Below are 23,137 nucleotides of genomic sequence, written 5' to 3' on the forward strand. Positions count from 1 at the left end.
CCGCGACTCAGTCCCGCGGGTGGTCTGAGTAGGGCGCCCTGAGGGACGGTGCCCATGTCTTCCTTCAGCCCTCGTTCCTGATTCCACCTCTGTGCATCCAGTCCTGAGTCCACGCCTGTGCCTGTCCACGTCTATGCATCCTGCACCTCGTTCCTGAGTCCACGTCTTTGCCTGAGTCCACGTCTAAGGATCCTGCATCTATGCCTGAGTCCACGTCTATGGATCCTGCACCTCGTTCCTGAGTCCACGTCTATGCCTGAGTCTACGTCGTTCCTGAGTCTCGTCTGAATCCATGTTCCAGTCATCGCTGTCCTGGCCTCCATCTGGCCTGCCGCTTCGTGCCGTACCCTGCGGCAGGTCCGAAAGGGCTGGGAACGGTCGGAGGACTGTTCACAAGACCAAATTGCGTTGTTGGGTCTTCCGAAGCGTGCAGGTCCGGAGGAGGGCCTGTCTTCCATGTCACTCCAGCCCTGCTCCCGTCCAGCCCATGCTTGGGCATGCCACGCCTCCCGCGGCACCTCTCCAGACCCCTCTGGCGTCGAGCCGCGGCCCAAGGGCACACACGTCTCCCAGGAGTGGGATCGCTCTCCTAGCGCTCCCCAACACAGTGTTTCTCTGCATCTTTCCTGAATTACCTTGTGAGAAGCAGACATTCCTTCGTGGGTCCCATGTGCTGACTTATTCTCTGTACTGCCCGACGCTTACCTTGTTTCTTTTGGCATCAGTTACATGTGGCTATGAGCTAAGAAGACAGAAAATAAGTTCTAAAGTACGGAAATGCTATGCCTCCATATCTACTCCTAATTAAAGTCGTTCTGGCAATTACAGCTCTATGCGCATGCCAGATGAAGTTAAGAATAGCTTTATTAAGCTCTTGGAAAAATGTACCTGGAGGGAAAGGAAATGTACCTTTGAAAGCACATTCTTCTTAATTACAGCTATTCTAGATTTTTTTTTGTATAACTCTTTTTATTGATATATTAATAAACCAAGATGACAGCAGTAACTGCATTAATCAAACAAACAACTGGAAACACAGTTCCATATTTCTTAGCATTATACACATGCAATCCTGTTACTCATTCCTTATTCCCTCCTCCCCCCTTCTCTTTTTGTTGTCAGCATCTCAATGAACATCAGCCAACTGACCCACCATATCCCCCCTCCCATCCACCCCCAGGAAAGCAAACTATTATCTTGAAGGTATCCACAAAGATTTTGTCATCTGATGGATTTACTAAACTTGGACTATAAATCTCGGTCATCTGATTCCCAGAAGTCATCTAAATCATTCTTGGAGACGTGGGAAGCATTTATTAGCAGGTTACCCAAAGAGTTACACAGTAAATTTCAATTTTAATAAATCTATAGAAGATAGTCTAGATTTTATAATATTTATACTTTTTTTTTTTGCATCTGTTGTACTCCAGTCTCTTCAAACCTCCCCGCCTCCAAAGGCAAGTGACATAGAACCGTAAGGCACGTAGTCGGCATTTCCTTGAACCTTTCCAGTATCCTGGTATGTACTCTCAAATCCCAAATGCCTTAACCTACTCTCATTTGTGTAAGTATTTCAGGTATTTCTTCTTTTGCAAATGAGCTTGTGATCATTTCACAATTATGCCCCTGTTCCTTGGCTTAGATATGTCATCTTCCCCTTTTGGGCAGATCTTAAACAAAAGAAATTGTTTAAGATTTCTGCCTTCTGTTAAAGCCCCCATCTCACCAATTGTACTTTTCCCTTTGCCTTAACTATTCCCCTTTCCATTTTTTATCTCTTCCATGCAGATATAAAGGAGGTTTTATAACCTCTCTTTATTGATGAGGCAGTTTTCTCTCTTGTTTGGGTCTTTGCTCCGCTAAATGCCTTCCCTGCTTCCATTTCTTTCTCCTGATAAATCTGTGGGTGTTTTGATTTGCTGCTTTATTATTATTATTATTATTATTATTATTTTCTGCATGCTTTGTCTTTGATATTCAAACAAAAAACGAAATCCCAACCACAAAATACAAAACATGATGTAAGAAATGGGAGATAATTACAAAAGCCAACCACTCAAACTCAAACTCAGACTGCTCTTGTTCTTTATGGAGCTTTCTCGGCACCATCACTCATCTTTTCGTCAGCCCTCCTGAAGACCAGGACCCTAGCCTTAGGAGGGGCAATTTGCAAAGAGGTTTAGTTGGTTAACTAATTAAGGGGAGACATAATCAGTAGAGAAACAGGAGGTGATACTGCATCAAGAGTTCTGGAGCATGTACTTCTGAACATAAGAACATAAGAAATTGCCATGCTGGGTCAGACCAAGGGTCCATCAAGCCCAGCATCCTGTTTCCAACAGAGGCCAAAGCAGGCCACAAGAACCTGGCAATTATCCAAACACTAAGAAGATCCCATGCTACTGATGCAATTAATAGCAGTGGCTATTCCCTAAGTAAACTTGATTAATAGCCGTTAATGGACTTCTCCTCAAAGAACTTATCCAAACCTTTTTTGAACCCAGCTACACTAACTGCACTGACCACATCCTCTGGCAACAAATTCCAGAGCTTTATTGTGCGGTGAGTGAAAAAGAACTTTCTCCGATTAGTCTTAAATGTGCTACTTGCTAACTTCATGGAATGCTCCCTAGTCCTTCTATTATTCGAAAGTGTAAATAACCGAGTCACATCTACTCGTTCAAGACCTCTTATGATCTTAAAGACCTCCATCATATCCCCCCTCAGCTGTCTCTTCTCCAAGCTGAACAGCTCTAACCTCTTCAGCCTTTCCTCATAGGGGAGCTGTTCCATTCCCTTTATCATTTTGGTTGCCCTTCTCTGTACCTTCTCCATCGCAACTATATCTTTTTTGAGATGCGACAACCAGAATTGTACACAGTATTCAAGGTGCGGTTTCACCATGGAGCGATACAGAGGCATTATGACATTTTCCATTTTATTAACCATTCCCTTCCTAATAATTTCTAGGGGGCAGTTTAACATGCACAGTCATACGTACGAACAGCGCATCAAACTAGGTAGATGCAAATCTACTCTTCTTTCACCTTTCATCTCTCTCCAAATCACATTAAATCTTCACTGACGGTAAGTTTGCGGTTTGCACGTATGACTGTGCATGTAAAATTGCCCCCCAGAACCCACCCCACCCCACAAACCTCATCCTGAGTTACTAGTACCCCCTCTTACAGTGGTATAAATAGTTAACTTTTTTTTGTGAGCTTCTACAGAGATTCTCTCCCCACACCCTTCTCTCTCTCTCTCTCTCTAGCCAGCAGCAAAATTCAATAAAAGCTTGTCCAGGGACTTCTCAGCTTTCAATGTGAAAATATCAGTGGTGCAACAAATTCAACGCACGTTGCAATAAAATGACTATGCGGTACCAGGGAAATTACCCTAACCATGCCCCTTTTATATCACGGGTGCTATTTTTGCTATATTTATCGCAAAATGACGAATCTAGGCCTATGACTGGAACAGCCTCCTAGTGGAAGTGGTAGAGTAAAAAACAGTAACAGAATGCAAGAAGAGATGGGGACAAGCACAGAGGGTCCTTAATTGCAAAGATGTGAAAGGAAACCAGATCAGCGGGCACTGTAACAGGAAGTAAGTCAGACAGACTAGAGGAGCCTTATGGGCCTTATCTACCCATCATATTCTATAGTTTCTCTGTTTCAAATTGGTATAAACTTTTGTCCCCTCCTTTTTGTTGATCTTTAAATCTGGCCCTAAGAGTTTAAGAAAGTTACAAGGCGACTGCTCCTGCTGATGTAAAAGTCCTGAAAATCTTCACAAACTAGAAAACTCAGTCCAAGCAAGAACATTTTTCTGATTAGTTCTCCTGCTCTGCTTTTCTGATGCATAAGCTAATGCTTGCTCCGCCGCTGATGTATGGTAATTGAGACCTCTATGCGATTCTTTCAGCAAAGATTTTCTGCTTTTCTTCCTAAATTGTTGTTTGCTTATCTTGCATATTAATCTTTTTTTTTTTTCCACAGGCATAAATGCTGCATTGTTCATGTCTTCCAGCCAGGGGAAAACTGCTAGTTCTGCCGATTATTTCTTGCCGGCACTGCCTTACCATTTACCACACAGCGGAGATCTGATACCTTCCTACTGAGACAAGTAGTTTTGCCTGTTCCTTTGGACTTTCAGTATTCTTCCAAATTATTCTGATTGATACAGGAGCTCGATCCACCCTAATTATCTCTGGCTTCTTTTATAAAGTGACGTTTCCATGGCAACAGCAGTAGGACAGGTGCACGGAAAGCTGTGATATATTAAATGACAGTTACCCTCTGCCTCTGGTATGCAGATTGCCTTTCTCCGGGTTTATTTATAGCAGCTAGTAATTAATCTGTGTGAATCTCATTTCATTTGACGAGGGGGAGGGAGGGAGGGGAGGGGGGCAAAAAAAAAATGCACAATGATTAACAAGAGCCCTAATTATCCCCATACCTTTGATTCTGAGAATTTTGTCACCATCGGTTCATTTTCAAATGTCGTTCAGATATAGATATCATGATGTGAAGCTCCAGGCTGATGTCACTGCTGGATCATCTGGCCTCTTCTTGGCTCAGCTGTGCTGAGGCTTGTTATTGGTGTCATTATTCCTTTCAGGGTTACATTAAATCGTATCACCTGCACATTTATAAAAAAAAAAAAAAACCTTCTGTAAAGAGAACTGTACAGCAAGACACCAAATTGCTCCCGGGCATGCTTTCAGAAACCGTACGCCAGACAGGCTATGGATCAGCATGCCAGTATTTGGATCAAGCAGGAAAATCATGAAAGCTGCATCTTTTTAAAATTATTTTCCTCAGAATTGAGGACTTTTTTTTTTCCCCCCCCTTCTGGTAAGAACTCTCCAGATGCCATCGGAATAGGGAGGATGACGGGGGCAATGTAGCCAAGTGTGTTTCATCGCAGCCTGCGCGCTTCCAGGAGCTGCATTCCCAGCACCGCAATTCTGTTCTTAAATGTGTTTCTAACTTACACCTTCAACTGCTTCATGAGTGGGGATGGGCAACAGTGTGCATGCACGTGCACCTTTTTGCAAGTAACTTCCTGAAACTACCCTAACAAGATTCTTAGCAAAAGCTACTTTTTAACACCTCTCCTGGGCGTGCGATCCAATGTTTAAATGAGGGGCTGCGTTAAAAAGGAGGCGCTAGATAAAACTGTGCGTCCCTAGCACCTCCACAGCATCCGGCACCAAGGAGAGGTGGCTTTCAGTGAGGGTTAGGTAAATGGAAGCTCAATATGAGCATCCGTTTCCTCCTGCTACCGGCACAATATAAACGCACAAGGTACATGGCCTGGGCCGTGTATTCATGTGTATTGGGTGCCTAGAATTTTTGTTTTTTCAAGTCTTTTTTTTTTTTTACCTGGATCTGTTTTCTATGGTTCCTCCCACTTAGTATCCCGGCGATACCAAGAGGAGGAATCACAGAAAGGATTTTTTTCCTTTTCTTCCAATGAGCCCTTGTGCATGAAAGACCTTTATTCCAGAGGCAGGCGCAACTTGCTAAATAAAGGTTAGGGGGGGGGGGTTTAGGTAGGACTGGGGGGTGGAAGGAAAGTTCCCTCCGAGGCCGCTCCGATTTCAGAGCGGCCTCGGAGAGAACAGGGAAAGCCATCGGGGCTCCCCTAGGGCTTGGCATGCACAAGTGTGCACCCCCTTGTGCGCGATTTTATAACATGCGTGCGGCTTCGCGCGCATGTTATAAAATCGGGCGTAGATTTGTGCGCGCCGAGTTGCGCTCACAAATCTACGCCCGCACGTAGATATTAAAATCCGGCCCGGTGTGCATATGAGCATTTGTGGCTATTTTTTCGCGAACAACGCTTTTAAAATCTACCTTATAATGTAGGAGCATTCCTGGGGTGTTCTGGAGCAGGCCCAGCTTATCTGGATAAGTTAGCTAAATAATGCCAATCTTCAGCATTATCCAGCTACGTTATCCAGATAAGTTTAGGACTGTCACATAGCAGTCCTGTGGAGTCCTGAGCAGTCCAACAATGATATCTCTTTTTTTCAATGACTTCTCCTCTTTGGACATCAATATTTAGGGGACTTACCTATCTAGGATGGATTTTGTAGGAAGCAGGCCCTACCAGTTTACCACTTATGTCTACCACTTATATTCACATGAAAGTTACGATTCTTCTGCAGCCTCACGCAGCAATGACAACCAGGACTACCATTTTTTCAGAACATTAATAATGTTTTCGAAAACTTTTAGAGTGCTTGTAAATGGTTCTCTCAAAAAAACAAAAAATGTTTTTCATTCTAAAAAAATTCCTTCGAAAGGACAGATAATAATACACCCTATAAGAAATAAAAATAGAATAATTTTAAGTATGTATGAAAAAGTTTTTTTGTAATTGGGGATTTTAATTGAATTCAGAAGAATGTATGTTTTTTTAGAATGTTCATTTTTCATGGCCTTATTTTGTTTGCTGATGTATTGAGCACTTGAATGACAATCCATTGCATTCGGGCATACCTGAAAGAGAACTACAATACAACTTCTCCAGTGCAAGTTGGATCTGAAAGAGAACAGTCAAAGGCGGGACTTTGGCCCTGCGAGGGTTTTCATTGGTTCAGGTTCTTTTTAAATACACAGGAGGATAATATGGCTGCCGTCCGGCAAGAAGCAGCAGCATCCATGTCCCGGCTTGAATCCACAATAGGTTTATACTACTATATGGGCTAGAGACTTTATTGTCATCATTATAATTTAAAATGTATTTTCCTATTAACAGCAGCCTCTCTGGCCCCTGAAGCAGACAATTATTGCCGAAACACTGGTAGTGTCAGACGGCATCACAGGTCCTAAGAGAAATTGGTTACATCGCGGTTAAGGTATTCATTACCAATGCAGTGAAAAGCAGTTCAGCTTACAATAGCAGCTGCTCGAGTATGAGCGGCTTTATTTTTTTTTTTTTGTGTAATAATTACCTTTCAAAGCTTCTCTTAAGGACTGTGGTTATTAAGGAGAGTTTGCAAATAAGATAAAATATATTATCACAAAAAATATAGAACACAGAACGCTGCACAAACACGAGTACTAAAGCTCACTTAAAAACTGAAAGCAAAACCAGTATATTCTAACATTAAGGTACTCCCTTTTGGGAGTTACCCTTAAAGATACCAGACATTAAAAGTCTACCCACAAGGTTTTGCATTTTCCCCGTATTTTGTTTGTTGTTTGTTAAATTGTAACTGCCAGGTATTAGACCACTCCTCAAGCTTTCTTAGATCTCTTTTCATTTTCTGTTGCAGATCATCACCTTTCTCTCTTCAGAGTGAATTCCATTTACCATTACTCTCTGTCTTCTATTAAGCAACCCGTTTCTAATCCAGGCTACTACTTTTGGACCCACCCCCAGCTATTCAGTTTATTAATAAGGCTCCTATGCGGACAGTATCTACAACCCTGCTGAATTCCAATTAAACCACATCCAGCGCAAGTCCTTGATCGAATTCTCTAGTCACCCAATCAAAGAAATAAAAGAGATTTTTCTGACACAATCAGCCTGCATAAAACTATGCTGTCTTGGATCCTGAAAATGTTTTTATTTATTTATTTGAAATCTTTTCTATACCGTCGTTAAGTTAGATACCATCACAATGGTTTACATAAAGGCACAAATGGTTATGTTCAGTAAAGAACTGGGTTATCCGAGTATAATGGTGCCAAAAGGTTTTGGTTACAACAAAATTCAAAATAAAGACTATTTGATTGAGTGTCACAAATCTTGTCCTTTTCAAGAGTGCTGTATACTATTAATTAACATTAAAATTGAGGTTGTTTGGAGTGTTACTGCCAGATTTATTTCGCGACTTATTCTCCGTTTGTTTTGTAGAAAGCTTGCTTAAAAAGCCAGGTTTTTAAACTCCCTTTGAAAAGTTTGTAATTGTTCTGTAACCTTATTTCCGGGGGCATGCTATTCCATAGAGAAGGACCTGCCAGGGACAGTGCTCTATCCCTCACTTGTGTAAGTCTTGCTGTTTTTACAGAGGGGACGGTTAGGAGGGCTTTGTTGGCTGATCTGAGATTTCTTTGTGGAACGTGTACCCGCAATGCTGTGTTGAGCCACTCTGCTTTTTCATCGTGAATTAGTTTATGTACTGTACAGAGTGCTTTGTATTGTACTCTTTGTTCAATGGGTAGCCAATTTAATTCTGCTAGTGTTCCAGAAATATGATCTCTTTTCTTTTTTCCTGTAAGAATCCGTGCAGCAGATAGTCCACTATCCTTTCCTTCAGAAAAGTTTCCAGTAATTTACCTACCATCGAGGTAAGGCTAACTGGCCTATAGTTTCCAGCATTCTCTCTGTTACCACGTTTTTGAAGAGGGACCGCATTTGCACTTCACCAGTCTTGTGGGACCACACCCCGATTCCAAATATCTATTGAACAGATCCTTCAGAAGAACCACAAGAACATCGCTAAGCTTCCTTAGACAGTAACTTTGAAACAACCATGCAGACGCACATATGCGTGCTTATGCCGGCTCACGTCAAAGGACATGGCTATTTTATAATATGCACACATATATGCACATGTGATAGAAAATAGGATGTGCGTGCAAACATGCACACACAATTTTATATGGATGCTCGCACGTGCATGCAAATGCTGCTTCTACTGCGCAAGTAGGGGAATTTTATAAAGGACACGTGCTGACTGCTGACACCATAGGGGGTTTTCCCAGTTCGCCCAGTTAAGGGTATATGACTTCCCAACCCCTCCTAGTTTAATAGTCTCTGTTTCCCCCTGATAGCCCCAACTCTTAAAATGCTGCTGACTGCCTAGATGTTTTTTATTTTATTACTTACACGCTATCCACAGCAGTAGTAAAGATAAATGGCAGGGGGCCCCTGTGCATGCTTGTGCACGTAAATTCTTACACACACATTCCATGTTCAAGTGCCGGAATGCCCATCTCCCATCCTTGCCCCACCCAGATGATGACCATGTCCCGCACCTTTTTTGGTCTTTCTCACTTGTGCACATACCGGGAGATAACGCCCGTTCACGGGCAGATTTTAAAATCACCTCGCGGGCTGGACATTCTCACATATCTCCCGGTTTTGGCATGTGCCAGGCTTTTAAAATATACCTATAAGCCTGCTAGAATGCATCCTATCCGGCCTCATGGCTTTATCCACTTTCAGTTTTGTCATTTCTACCCTATTCCCACATTTGTTTTATCTATTTTAAAACATTCTTGACCCGCACTCTAGAGTGTTGCTTGAGCCGGAATACAAGAAAAACATCCATAATAATAAAAACGAACAAATAGACATAAAAAAATGAAACCATTGCTCTGGAAATGTTTACACATATAATCCAAATGCTGAATGGAGTATATCTTGGCGCTATTCGCTATTGTTTGATGCTATTTCACTATTGCTTTGGAAGAGGCCTTTGAAGCCCTGAATGCCTTTACAAAAAGAAACGTTTTTAATGTCTTTTTAAACAATTTAGAGAATGCAATCTTATGTTAAATTGTCCTCCGAGTAATGTCCAGGTGAGCTACTTCAGGTGTTGGAATGTCAAGCAAGTTTTTTTGTAGAAGATCATAGTTGTCTCTTGGGCTTGTAACGGTGAGGTGTGGCATTTAACCACGGTGATGCACTGTTGTGCACTAGATTATGAACCAAACTTAGAATTTTATATTGGATTCTGAAAGAAATCGGTATCCATTGAAGGCTGCACAGAGCCAGTGTTACATGATCTCGAAGGTGAGTGCCAGTCAGAATCCAGGCTGTGGCAACTATCAGCAATCCTTCTCCAGCCGTGTCTTCAGTGAAAGTATTTAATTACTATTTCAGCTTTGTTCTTCTCTCTCCCCACACATTGCTCCTCATCTCCTCCTCATCTTACAATACCTCCTCTGGCCTTCCTTCTTTCACTGACATATCTGAAGAAAGTTTTCTTGCCACATTTTCTTCTGCTTGCCCTTTGGCCATCCTGACTTCTTTTCCTGCTTCTTTCAGCTTAACTAGATATTCTTTCCTGTGTTTTTCTTTTTGTGATCCTTTGTATTTTTGGAATAGTAACTTTCAGGCCCTTACTTTTTCAGCCACTTCTTTGGAAAACCTTACCAATTTTCTTCTCCACTTACTTTTATTAACTTTCCTGACATAAAGATCTGTCACCCTCGCTATACCACCTTTCAGCTTAGCCCACTGTTTTTCCACTTCGCCCACTTGCTTCCACCATGCCAGAGTCTTATTTGGTACTTCCTCACTGTACAAAAATCTGTATTTTTAAAATTGAGAACTTTAACTTTGTATGACTCTTTTCTGCCTAGTGGTAACATCAAACCCTACTGTATGATGGTCACTGGTGCTAAGATGTGTAACTTCTTGGACATTTAAGACACTATCACCATTTTTAAGTACCAGGTTTAGTAGCGCCTCTTCCCTCATAGGCTCCATCACAATTTTTTTGAGGCTAGCCATGTAAGGGAGTCCAGAATCTCTTTACTTCTAAATAGGATATGCCAGTTAACATCTAGCAGGTTAAAATCTCCTACTAACATCAGCTCTCCTTTCTTGCCTACCTTTTGTATGTCTTCAGCCAGATCTATGTCCAGTTCCTCCCCTTGTGTTGGAGGTCTGTAGACCATACTAGTGTGAATGGAAGTGCTATTACTTCTCTCCGGGGCAGACTGGCCTTTCAGGAGATTGGGCATCACCCAATGGGCAGGTCGCCCTGGTCACGTGGTAATCTCAGCTCCTGCTGAGTGATTACCGCGGAACTCAACAGGCCCAAGGGAGATGTCGTGGGGCTGCGATGGAGCCAAAACCGTCGCAGCCTGAGGGAAGTGTCAGTGTGGCCTGAGGGAGGTCTCCATGTGGCCCGAGGGAGGTCTCAGCCCAAAGAAAGGCCTACAGGCTTAGCAACAGGAAGCATCTGGCAGTTGCACGACTGCTTCTTCCCACTTCCCCCTCTAACAGCAAATGAGCAGTGCGGGCTCAGCCAAGGCCCAGAAGAAAGGAGGACACCTGAGAGTTGTGTGTGTGTGTGTATTTGAGAGAAAGCACCAACATGGGTGTATGAAAGAGAGAGAACCTGAATATATGCATGAGAGTGAGCCTGCATGTATGTATGAGAGACCCTGAATATCTGCATGAGAGTGAGCCTGCATGTGTATATGAAAGAGAGAACATCTGCATGTGTGTATGAAAGAGAGAGAGCCTGAATATGTGCATGAGAGTGAGCCTGCATGGGCATATGAGAGAGAGAGCCTGAATATGTACATGAGAGTGAGCCTGCATGTGTGCATGAAAGAGAGCCTGCAAGTGTATATGAGTGAGAACCTGAATATATGCTTGAGAGTGAGTGCCTGCATGTGCATGAGAGTGAGCGTGCCTACATGTTTGTTTGAGAGTACCTGCATGTGTCCATGAGAGAGAGAGAGCCTATATGTCTGTATGAGGGAGAGAATCTGCATGTGTGTGTGCGAGTCTGCATGTGTATGAGAAAGAGAGTGCCTATGTGTGTGAAGGAGAGAGAGAGAGGATAAAGACTGTGTGGCCTTCTTCACCCAAATCCACAACAATCTCTGGAAAATCAAAAGATGCCAGGTATTTAATGGTATGGAGAACTAGAGATTTTTTTAAATATTTAAATTTTTATTATTTTAAATTTTGGGGTATTATTTCACGTGTCTGCTGTTTTGAAATATTTTACTAGTGTTTAGGAAATATTAGAACACATTTATGTGACTTTTTAAATCATTAGGGGTCCAATAATGAAAGATGGCCGTTTAAGTAACTTGGCCAGATGTAACTTATCCTGCTAAATTTCACAGTATATTCAGCAGCATGGCCTTGTTGCTGAAAATAAACATATATATTTGTACTTAGCCATATCAGTTATAACCGTCAAATGAAACTGGTAAACCTATGCGGCTAAGACAAAATATTGCTACTTAGTTGCATAAGTTATGCGGCTAAGTCGCTCCACCCACTACCGGCCCAAAACTTATGCAGCTAACCTTTTAGCCATATAAGGGACTTATGTGGCTAAGCAGCAGCCACTAAATGTAAGCTCATATTCAGCAGCGCTACTTAACCACATAAGTCCTACTTATGTGGTTAAGTAGTGTTGTGCCCCCTGTATTTGCTGGCTGCTTTGATATATTCATTCTTTTCATGGTTTTAATATTATGAATGATGTCATATCTCTTGATTTTATTGCTTGATGTTTTGTGAGTTGTGATTGTTTCTGTTTTTCCACTGTTGCACTGCATAATACAATCAGACTTGTGTTTACCAGAGCATGTTTGTGAGCGAGAGAGAATGAGTGTGTCAATGAGCTTATGTTTGAGGAAGAGGACTCTTCCTCAAACATAAGCCAGTGGGACTGTTTGAAGTATAAGCCAGTAAAGTATAAGCCAGTGGGACTGTTTGAAGTATAAAAGAGAGTGACCGATCCAGTGAGTATGTCAGTGAGCAAGAACAAGTCAGTGAACATATGTGTGAGGATGTATATGAGAGAGCAATTGAGCCAGTGAGCATGTGTGTGAACAAGAGCATGAGTGTGTGACACAGTGAGCATGACTGTGAGAGAGAGCATGTGAGCTAGTGAGCATGTACGAGAGGCAGCGTGTGATCTATTGAGCATGTGTGAGAGAGAATATAAGGGAGAAGTGTGAGAATGAATGTGTTTTAGAGACAGAAGAAAGTTGTGCATATCTCCCACATCTTACTAATCCATGACAATCTCAAGGTGACTGGAATCTAAAATTCCCAAATACAGAGAGCAGGGGATTTATTTTAGCTTTAATTTTAATTATTGGGGGGTGTTTGCTGTGTCTGCTATTTTGAAACATTTTATCGATGCTTGGGAAATTAAAAAAAAAATAACAATGTTATATGTTTGTAATCACTGGATGTTCTTTTCATCTGCAGTTTTAAAATATTTATTCTTTTTATGAATTTGGTTTCACTATTATGATTGATGCTTTATATTTCTTGATGTTATTGTTTGATGTTTAGTGAGGAATTAAATTGTTTTTCCATTCCATACAGTCTGGCTTGTTGAGGTTTCAAGTTCAGTTTTTGTCTGCATGTTTCTATTTATACTTTATTATCTCTTCATTTTCTATTTGTTGAGGGTCTCTCTGTGTTCTACATGTGTGACTAAGGTGAGGTATTCTGCTAAGCAGACTTGTGGTGTGGCCGCAAATGATTTGCATGGATGGAATGGGGGTCTACAGCTTTGTTTACTCACTGCTGGTCTAGAGTATGCTCTATTTCTTAGTTATTTAAGAAAAATGTGACATTTATTTTGGAGATATTTGGGCTTTATTTTGCTGGGTTTCAGAGTCAACTTGGCTTGTTGATGCATGTGCTGCAGAGAAAGTTCACAAGGGAATAAGATACCCCTTGGCTGGTTTTGAAAAAAATCCCTGGGGCTGAGATTTTCCTGCAATCCATCCCTGCCTCTCTCTTATTACATACCTGGGAACTCTCCAGATTTGACCTGTAGACTCTGGGTTTAGAGATTCAACTCCAGGTCTCCAGGAGCGCACTCAGGATCTCCGGGTCTTAAAGGTTTTCCAGCTCTCTTCGGCATGACTATCTTGTTTTTGCTAGCGTTTGATGAATACATGGCAGATACTAGGACAGCAGCTGAAGCAGGCAGGAACCAGCAAGGAATAGATCCTCAACCTTCGAGCTATTTTCTCCACCTCTCACCTGTGAGAATACTTTTACATTTCCATGAAATTTTTTTACCTCCAAAGCTTTAAATTTAACTGAATCTCTAGACACCAGTGTTTAAAAGCACATTAAACTGATGAACATATTTATTTGTCTGGAAAAGCTATTAACCAATCATGAGCATGAGATGTCTATGCAGCTCTTACCTGAAGCCCCGCCCCTCAATTTGGTTAGGTCTGGGATTGTTTTTGAGTGAATAGGAGGCCATTACTCGATGATTCAATATAATAGTGGCTTTCAGGGGAAAATAAATACTTACAAACAAGCCACTGAAATCAGCTGCAGATTTTTACATTCCTTGTACATGAATTGCCACTCTAAGATGTTTACAATGAAAGACCAAGAGGGAGGCTGTAAAAAGAAAAGACACACCTATAGGAGCCAGTGGCCTGCTAGGCTCCTGTGGCTCCTCCTTCTCCTACTCCTAGCAGAGTGTTAAGCGGCGGGGACTAGAGACCCGACAGGAAGGAAGATGAAGAGAGAAGGCAGAGGCAGGCCCAGCGCTGCTCCTGCTCTGTTAGGGTGGCCAGATTTCCTGCTTTATACAGGATAGTCCTTCCTGATTTAAAAGAAATTGTCCTATGTACTGCTTAAGCAAGAATGCAAAGCACAACGGTCCTGTTTTTCAAGGTGGCCATACATGGAAAAGGAAGTCTGATTGAATTTCATACATGACACACAGGCCAATTTAGGATCTTAAAAAGGAGGTTGCGGATACTGTGGTTTATTGTCATTCCCCTGCTCGTTCTCCTCCTCCCACCCTATCTTACTTTCTCTCTTTGTCTCTCTCCCCGTCTTCTCTGCTTCTTTCAGGTTCCTCTTCATCTGCCCCCACCAGGCTCCTCTTTACTCCCTTCAATTTCTCTCTATCTCCCCTTCAGGTTCGTCTCTGCCTCCTCTGCATCTCCCCTCTTAAAATCCTTTCAATCTCCTCTTCCCCCACTCTAAGGTTCCTTTCCCCCTCCTCCTTATGTACCCTGCCCTTAGATTGCTTTCTCTCTCATGCCTTCTTTTCCTTGGGCTCCTTTCCAACTCTCACAATCTTCTCCTTCCTCTTCATTTCTTGTAGCACAGTCCTCTAGGCAGAGTAGTAACAGAACAGCAGGGTGGGGATATGGTGGACATGTGCTCACTACGTCCTCTGCTGCTCATCCCCCTATTGGCCGTGCTTCACTTGTAATTAGAAGTCATAGGAGGGGGAGAAAGAATATGTGCCTAATATGTCCCCATGCTGCCTGCCTGCTATCACTGACTGCCAGGGAAGAGGGGAGGTGGAGTGTGATTGGCCTTTTAAACGTGGGAATGTTTGATAATGCTTTTAGGAACACAGTATCCTATTATTATGGTGACCACTCTATGCCACCTCCTCTTCCATTCTAGCTTTTTTCCATAATTATTTCCTAGCTGCAGGAAAAAAAAGTAAAGTAAGACACAGCAAACTATTTTGCATTTTCTTTGATTTGTAGGTTTGAATTAGTAATAGCTTTGCAAAAAAATATTTCTTAAAAAGATAGGGTAAAATTGCCCCAACCTTCCCCACCCCATTCCCTATCCCATGATTTAAGGCACAATAGATTAGTACTATAAGAATATTTCATTAAACCTATCACCTTTTAATACCTAAGCCCCTTATTGAAATCCTCTTTCCAGAAATACTACAACTTGAAGTCTCTCATCTTTTGCTGCATGGGAGAGAAGCTGAATGAGATATTCCCTGCTGTCTTGGTCGTAGCTGAAGTATGATGCCTTACTGTGAATCTTTGAAAAGAAAAACGTTCCTCTAAAATCAAGACTCCTTGCCCTTTTCTTATATTTTTCCTAAAAAAATGACTTATACACCCTGTTCAGAATTTTTTCCTTCATAAACATAGAAACATGATTACTTAAACAGGATCCAACACCAAATTTTCTCCCTAATATAGTTGGTATAGTAGGACTGGAAAATATTTTTTAAATGTAGGCTCCAGTCAAAATTCAGGTTTTTTTCTTTTTTTTCTTGGTCATTCTTTCTCTTCTATGTTTCTTTCTTTACTTATCTTGCATTCTTTTTGTGCTCATTTTATTTGGGATTTACTTCTGGGATGTTTTTTTCTCTTTTTCTGGAATTTTCCCCTTTTTCTTTCTTCAACTTCTTCCTTTTTACTTCCATCCTCTCTCATCATCCTTTCTTTCTTACTTCATTACCTAAATTTCCAATCCTTGCCCAGCCACTTCCTATGCATCCCTTCGTTCTCCAGCCTCTTCTACTTCTTCATTTTCCCAGCCTCTTCCAACCCCCTCCTTCCTTCCCCTGGCCTCTTTCTCTCCTTCTCTCCCTCTCTGCAGCCTCTGCCTGCTGGTGAGCACACTACACTGCTGCATAAGAGACAGAAAAATCACAGCCACTGCTTCAGTCTCCACTCTATTCCTATCCTGCCCCCAGTGAACACAGAAAGCAGTGCTACTGCCTCTCTATTTCTGTCATAGTGAGACCACCGACTGCAGAAGAGATCTGAAAAAAGCTCTTTACCAGTGCCAAAATCAACTTTTTTTTAAAGCTTTTCTAAAACTTGACACATGCTTATCAATGAGACCTCAGAATAAGGTACTGGCCAAAGCGACATTTTTAAAATTAAAGTCAATCGTCAGTTAAAACCTTCTTTTTCCACAGCTGATTTTCATACAGTGATGCAAGCATTTGTTGTATCTCATTTAGATTATTGTAATGTTCTATATTTAGGGATGCCTGATTATTTATTGCATGCTCTTCAGCTGATATAGAGCGCTGCAGCAAGACTCATTACTGGAGTTTCTCGTTATGAATATATTTCTCCTACATTGTATGCCTTGCATTGACTGCCTGCATCTTGGCGTGCTCAATTTAAGATTGCATCAATCACTTTAAAAGCTCATTATGATGACTCTCCTATACTTCTGCAATCTGTTTTAGCTGGTTATTTTCCAGCATGATATTTATGATCTCTTGGATCGCAGTTGTTGTTAGCTCCTTATTCTAACCAACTGGTTGAGACAAGGACATATGCTTATTCTGTCACTGCACCATTATTGTGGAATACTTTACCTAAGGAACTTCAAATTTTAACACATTACCTTACATTTAGGAAATAGGTTAAAGCCTATTTCTTTGCACAAGTTTTGCAGAGGGACATTTTTTGTTTTCTTTTATTTCATTGATCTTTTTTTAGTTGTTTTATGTTAGTACTTTATGGCTATTATTTTTATTGATGTGCCCTGCTGAAATCTCTGCTGGATTGGTGGATTATAAATGCTGATAAATAAATTAATAAATTAGGATGCATACATATTGGGTTCCAGAAGAAGTCTTGGTCTGTGACGCCTGGCCAAGGATTATTACTGCAATAGCTGAGATAGATGGGAGAGGAATTATAAAATAGGGAAAATCCCCCGGTAGTTGCTCAGAAGGCATTTGACAAGTCCCTCATGAGAGACTCCTCAGGAAACTGGAAGATCATGAGATCAAAGACAGTGTCCTATTGTGGATTGATAACTGGATAAAAGACAGGAAACAGAAGGTAGGGCTAAATAGTCAGTTTTCCAAATGGAGAAACGTCATTAGTGGAGTGCCCCAGGGGTCTGTATTGGGACCTGTGCTACTTAGCATATTCATAAATGACCTGGAGAAAGGAACAATGAGTGAGGTGACCAAATTTGCAAATGACACAAAATTCTTTTGAGTCATTAAAACAGCGGCTGATTGTGAAGAACTGCAGAAGGGCCTTGTGAGACTAGAAGACTGGGCTTCTAAATGGCAGATGCAATTTAATGTTGACAAGTGCAAAGTAATACACCTAGGGAAATATAATCCCAACTGTAAGTACCTGATGCTGGGTTCTGTGTTAGGAGTCACCACCCAGGAAAAGAACCTCAAAGTCCTTGGGGACAATACCTTGAAGCTTTCAGCTCAGAGTGCAGCAGCTGTCAAAAAGGCAAATAGAATGTTAGGAATTATTTGGAAAGGAATAGAGAAAATAAATGAGGATATCATAATGCCTTTGTATAGATCCATGGTGTAACCACATCTTCAGTATTGTGTGCAGTTTTGGTTGCCCCATCTCAAAAAAGACATAGCAGACATAGAAAAGGTACAGAGAAGGGTGACAGAAACGATAAAGGGAATGGAAAAGCTCCCTTATGAAGAAAAGCTGAACAGACTAGGGCTCTTTAGTTTGGAAAAGTGATGACTGAGAGGGGATATGATTGAAATTTCTAAAATCAAGAGTGAGTAGAACAGGTAAATAAGGAACAGTTATTTACACTTTCAAATAACACTAGAACTAGGGGATACACCATGAAACTAGCAATTGACAGATTTAAAACAAATTGTAAGAAGTATTATGTCACTCAGTGCACAATCAAGCAATGGAATCTGTAGTCAAAGGAACTGACTTACTAAAGTTCAAAAGAATATTGGAATAGTTCTTGAAGGAAAAGTTCATAAACAGATTTTAGCCATGTAGACTTGGGAAAGCCAGCGCTTATCGCTGGGAGTGAGATATGAGAAATATTTCAACTACTGGGGACCTGATGGCCATAGTTCCCCCTAAGCTGAGTGTGTGAGCTATCGCTCATACTTTTTAGAGTATCGCTCATAGATTTTACATGGTCGCTCACATGCTTTTTTCTTTGTGCTATATACAGAAATACAACGCTAATACTGGTGCTCAAAAATTGTTGGTTTAAAATAATCGTTGCTCACATGAAAACAAATTTGCATACACCTAGTCACTCATTGGAGGGAACATCGCTAGCTACTTGTGACTCAGACTAGCCACTATCAACGACAGAATGCTGGGCTTGAGAGTCCTTGGTCTGACCCAGCATGACATCTCTTATGTTCTAATGTTAAATCAGTAGAAGCCAATTCTAATTGATCTGGAAACCCAAAGAAGCAGAAGCCTGCCAAAGAATACTTGCACCAGAAATAACAAATTCCTATTCTTCCTTTGATTCAGCTTTTTTTTTTTCCCATTGATTCATATGTAGCGGATATGCATAAGTATTTTTGACCATATGTGGAGGGGGCTGGGTTATCCTCATAGACTACACTGAAGAACCTTCCAGCAATGAGAGGTTCAGGGAGTGTTGGTGGATTTTGTGATTGATTGGAAAGTCCATTCCCTAAAATAGTGTTTCCTAACCTTTTCAAGTCCAAGGTACACCCTATATTAACAAAAACATTGGGGCGGATTTTAAAAAGCATTTACATGCGTAAATCTGGGTTTTACGCATGTAAATGCATTTTACTCGAGTAAGTGGGCTTTTGAAAATTGCTACAATATATGCCATTGAATCGTCCATAGGATTTATTCGCATAAGTGCACTTTACGTGAGTAAATGGCTTTTGAAAATTGCTACAATAGTAGTTACATTTATGCGCGTAACTCCTTTGAAAATTACCCCCATTGTGTCGGACAGCAGCCTCTATGGAGCAAGCAGTAAGGACATAGAGGGGCGGATTTTAAAAGGCGCGCGAATAGCCTACTTTTGTTTGCGCTCCAGGCGCAAACAAAAGTACACTGGATTTTAGTAGATACGCGCGGAGCCGCGCGTATCCACTAAAATCCTGGATCGGCGCGCGCAAGGCTATGAATTTTGTATAGCCGGCGCGCGCCGAGCCGCGCAGCCTACCCCGTTCCCTCCAAGGCCGCTCCGAAATCGGAGCGGCCTCGGAGGGAACTTTCCTTTGCCCTCCCCTCACCTTCCCCTCCCTTCCCCTACCTAACCCACCCGCCCGGCCCTGTCTAAAACCCCCCCTTACCTTTGTCGGGGGATTTACGCCTCCCAGAGGGAGGCGTAAATCCCCGCGCGCCAGCGGGCCTCCTGCGCGCCGGGCCGCGACCTGGGGGCGGGTACGGAGGGTGCGGCCACGCCCCTGGGCCGTAGCCACGCCCCCGTACCCGCCCCCAAAACGCTGCCGACACGCCCCCGAAACGCCGCGACGACGGGCCCGCCCCCCGACACGCCCCCGACACGCCCCCCTCCGAGAACCCCGGGACTTACGCGAGTCCCGGGGCTCTGCGCGCGCCGGGAGGCCTATGTAAAATAGGCTTCCCGGCGCGCAGGGCCCTGCTCGCGAAAATCCGCCCGGTTTTGGGCGGATTTACGCGAGCAGGGCTCTGAAAATCCGCCCCAGAGAGGATACATATGGCCAAAAGAAAAGTTAGGGAACTGCTGAAAGTCTCACCAGTTTATCTCCCAAACTTTAAAATGAAGAGGTTGGCGAGACATGCATGAGCTTATTACAAACCCCAGCTCCTTCAATATACAAGTGCAGGAGAAAGGAGAAGTCGATGTGGTGCAGGCAGCCATCTCAGTTAGCTTGGCTGCTATATGTGACTGCCAGAGCTCCTCCATTGCTGCTGCTCTCAACACCCAGAGTGAGCCACATCCAATGCTCAGCTCAGGGCATACTATCCCCATCTCACTCAGCTTGGGAATAAGACAGAAGCTGAAAATATTAAAAGGTAGGGATGTGAATCGTTTTTTGATGATTTAAAATATCGTCCGATATTTTTTAAATCATCAAAAATCATTAAAAAGTGTGATACAATAGAAATTCCCCCGATTTATCATGAAAAATCGTTAATCGGGTTTGTGTCCACTAACGGGAGTTATTTGGGGGGGCGGGAAAACCGGCACACCAAAACAACCCCTAAACCTACCCCGACCCTTTAAAACTAATCCCTTACCTTCCCCCACCCTCCCAAACCCCCCAAAAACGTTTTAAAATTACCTGGTGGTCCAGTGGGGGTCCCGGGAGCGATCTCCCGCTCTCGGGCTGTCGGCTGCCACTAATAAAAATGGCGCCGATGGCCTGATAAAAAAAACCCCACCCCGACCCTTTAAAACTGACCCCTTAGCCTCCCCCACCCTCCCGGGAGCGAATTTTAAAGATGGCGCCGGCCATCCAGTGCTCCTACCATGTGACAGGGGCCGGCCAATGGCACGGATACCCTGTCACGTGGTAAGAGCAAAGGGCCATCGGTGCCATTTTTATTAGCACAGCCAACGGCCTGAGAGCGGGAGATCGCTCCCCGCGCCCCCACTGGACCACCAGGTAATTTTAAAACATTTTGGGGGGGGTCGGGAGGGTGGGGGAGGCTAAGGGGTCAGTTTTAAAGGGTCGGGGTGGGGTTTTTGTTTATCGGATTGGGCACAGCCGATAAACAAAAAACCAATCGGGCCGGACGATAAACATTATAAGATTTGAATCGGAACCGGAACCGAACTGATTCCGGTTCCGATTCACATCTCTACTAAAAGGAGTGAAGCTCAAGAGGGGGAAGATGAGGAAGAGCTATGTGCAGTCGGTCAAACAAAGCAGGGCCCAACTATCCATGCTTGGTATGTTCCCCATTGATTACTACACTCCAGGGCTCTTGCTGTAGCTGGGAAGAGGAGCCATGAATGATTATACATGTTCTCAGAAAGGAATTCCTACATGTTTAAGAGCCCCTGCTGGTGTCTCTTGTTGCTGTGAGGTGCTGAGAACAAAACCCAGGTGCTGGTCTGGATCTCAGCTTCAGGCAGTGATGACTTTTCCATGGCACACCTGATCAGGCCTGAAGGCACACCAGTGTGCCATGGCACACTGGCTGGGAAACACTGCCTAAAAGAATGGTCGCTGTAGGAGATTTCAGAAGATTTCTCTGTATTTTTTATACTGAATAACTGTCTGAATTATTTTTTCTGCCTTTATGCTACTGGACTTATTTGTGTCTTCAATAAAATTATTTCATTTTGGAACATAACGCTTGAGGAGACGACTCTTTTTTACTGAGTCCGATCCCATGGACCTTACAAGTTAAGCTTGTCCCCCCCATAGTATAAAACAGGGAGGATAACTTCAAAACAATCGCGCATGAGCTCATAAGAATGCACAAATGGGCCAGCGCTCTCATGCGCATGTATTTTGTATCGTGCATGCGTGATCTAAAAAAACACAAAATGTTAACATTAATGCTGCGCGTGGACTTTTGCGTACATTTGCATAAGTGTGATTTGTAGTATACATGCAAATTCGTGCGTACCATCCATGTGTATGCCTGTGCGTCACGCAACCTCCGGTTCTTTAGCAGCAGGCGTATAGAACCGTGCCGCCACCAGCCAAGCAGCCCAACTTCACTGCCAGGGATATTGCCCGGCTGCTGTCTCTGGGGGCGGAGCTTGAGAGGGACTTCTTCCCCAATTCCTGGGGTAAGGCACAACCTGCGCTGCAACAAGCAGGCTTTGTGCCTGCTCAGAAGCTCTTTTAACTGCAGTGCTTCTTACCCACGTGGGGTGAGTTGAATGTGGGGATGGGGCAAGGTTCAGCTGTGCTTGGGGGGGTCATTATGGGGGGACGATCTACGAATATGGGGTGGGGGTGGGAATGGGGGTGGGATTGAGGCAGGTTCAAGGGTGCATAGGGAGTCATTAGGCCAGGCCTAATGTGGCCTACAAATAGGGCAAGAGTCAATAGGTATGTATGGATACAATAACAGTTGTACATTTCATTTGTAGCATGATTAATGTTCATGTATTGTCAATGTAATAAAATGTAACTGAAATAGTAGGTTAGGATAACAAGGAATGACTTAAACTAATAGTTACAAGTATAGAAAATACGAGCTAGAACTTCCTTTGTAGCATTTAATACATTTAATACTGGTACCAATAACATCGGAAACCTATGGCCTCCTTTTAGAAGGTAGAGGTTTGGCCCTGTAGCACAGTTCTTGTTATTCCTCAAAGATGTCTGCTCTATGGTAAGGGATAGTCCCACTGTCTGGAGTGCACATCATGGTGCTTTATGGAGGTTCCCTGTTGTGGTCTACTTTTGGCCCACATGGCAGCACAGAACTTCTAGGTGCATTAAGGGAGTGCAAAGAGCCATGTTACTCCCTTCAGACATCCGTAGAATACATTGCAACATACCAACATGGAGTTCATAATAATAGCTTTAGTGCACACTCAAATTTGACATCCTATTTCTTTGTATAGATTGAGGATCTGAAGAAGGCGGCGTGGGAGCTGCGCCGGAAGTAAATGAGGTTGTTGAACCATTCTGAGCCAGGCAGGATGAGGCTGAATGTAAGTTCATGATACGCCATCAGGGAGATTTTCAAATGGTCTCTATGTCCTGTTTCCATCACTGATCACACCTTTGGCCTACTGCTCTGCATAACCCTCATTCACACATACTTATATCAAGGCATCTCTCTGGGTCACAGGCAGCACTGACATAAAGCATTACTTGGAAGGCACCCTCATGCCTAGCAGGAAACCCTTCAGGGTGTTCTCACACAGTCTGAAATGTATGCCCATTGAATGTATATGCCCCTATCATATATAAGTATATACCACCTCATGGTCCTAGATGCCTTGC

Source organism: Rhinatrema bivittatum, chromosome 2, assembly GCF_901001135.1.
Source record: "Rhinatrema bivittatum chromosome 2, aRhiBiv1.1, whole genome shotgun sequence".
Taxonomy (NCBI): domain Eukaryota; kingdom Metazoa; phylum Chordata; class Amphibia; order Gymnophiona; family Rhinatrematidae; genus Rhinatrema; species Rhinatrema bivittatum.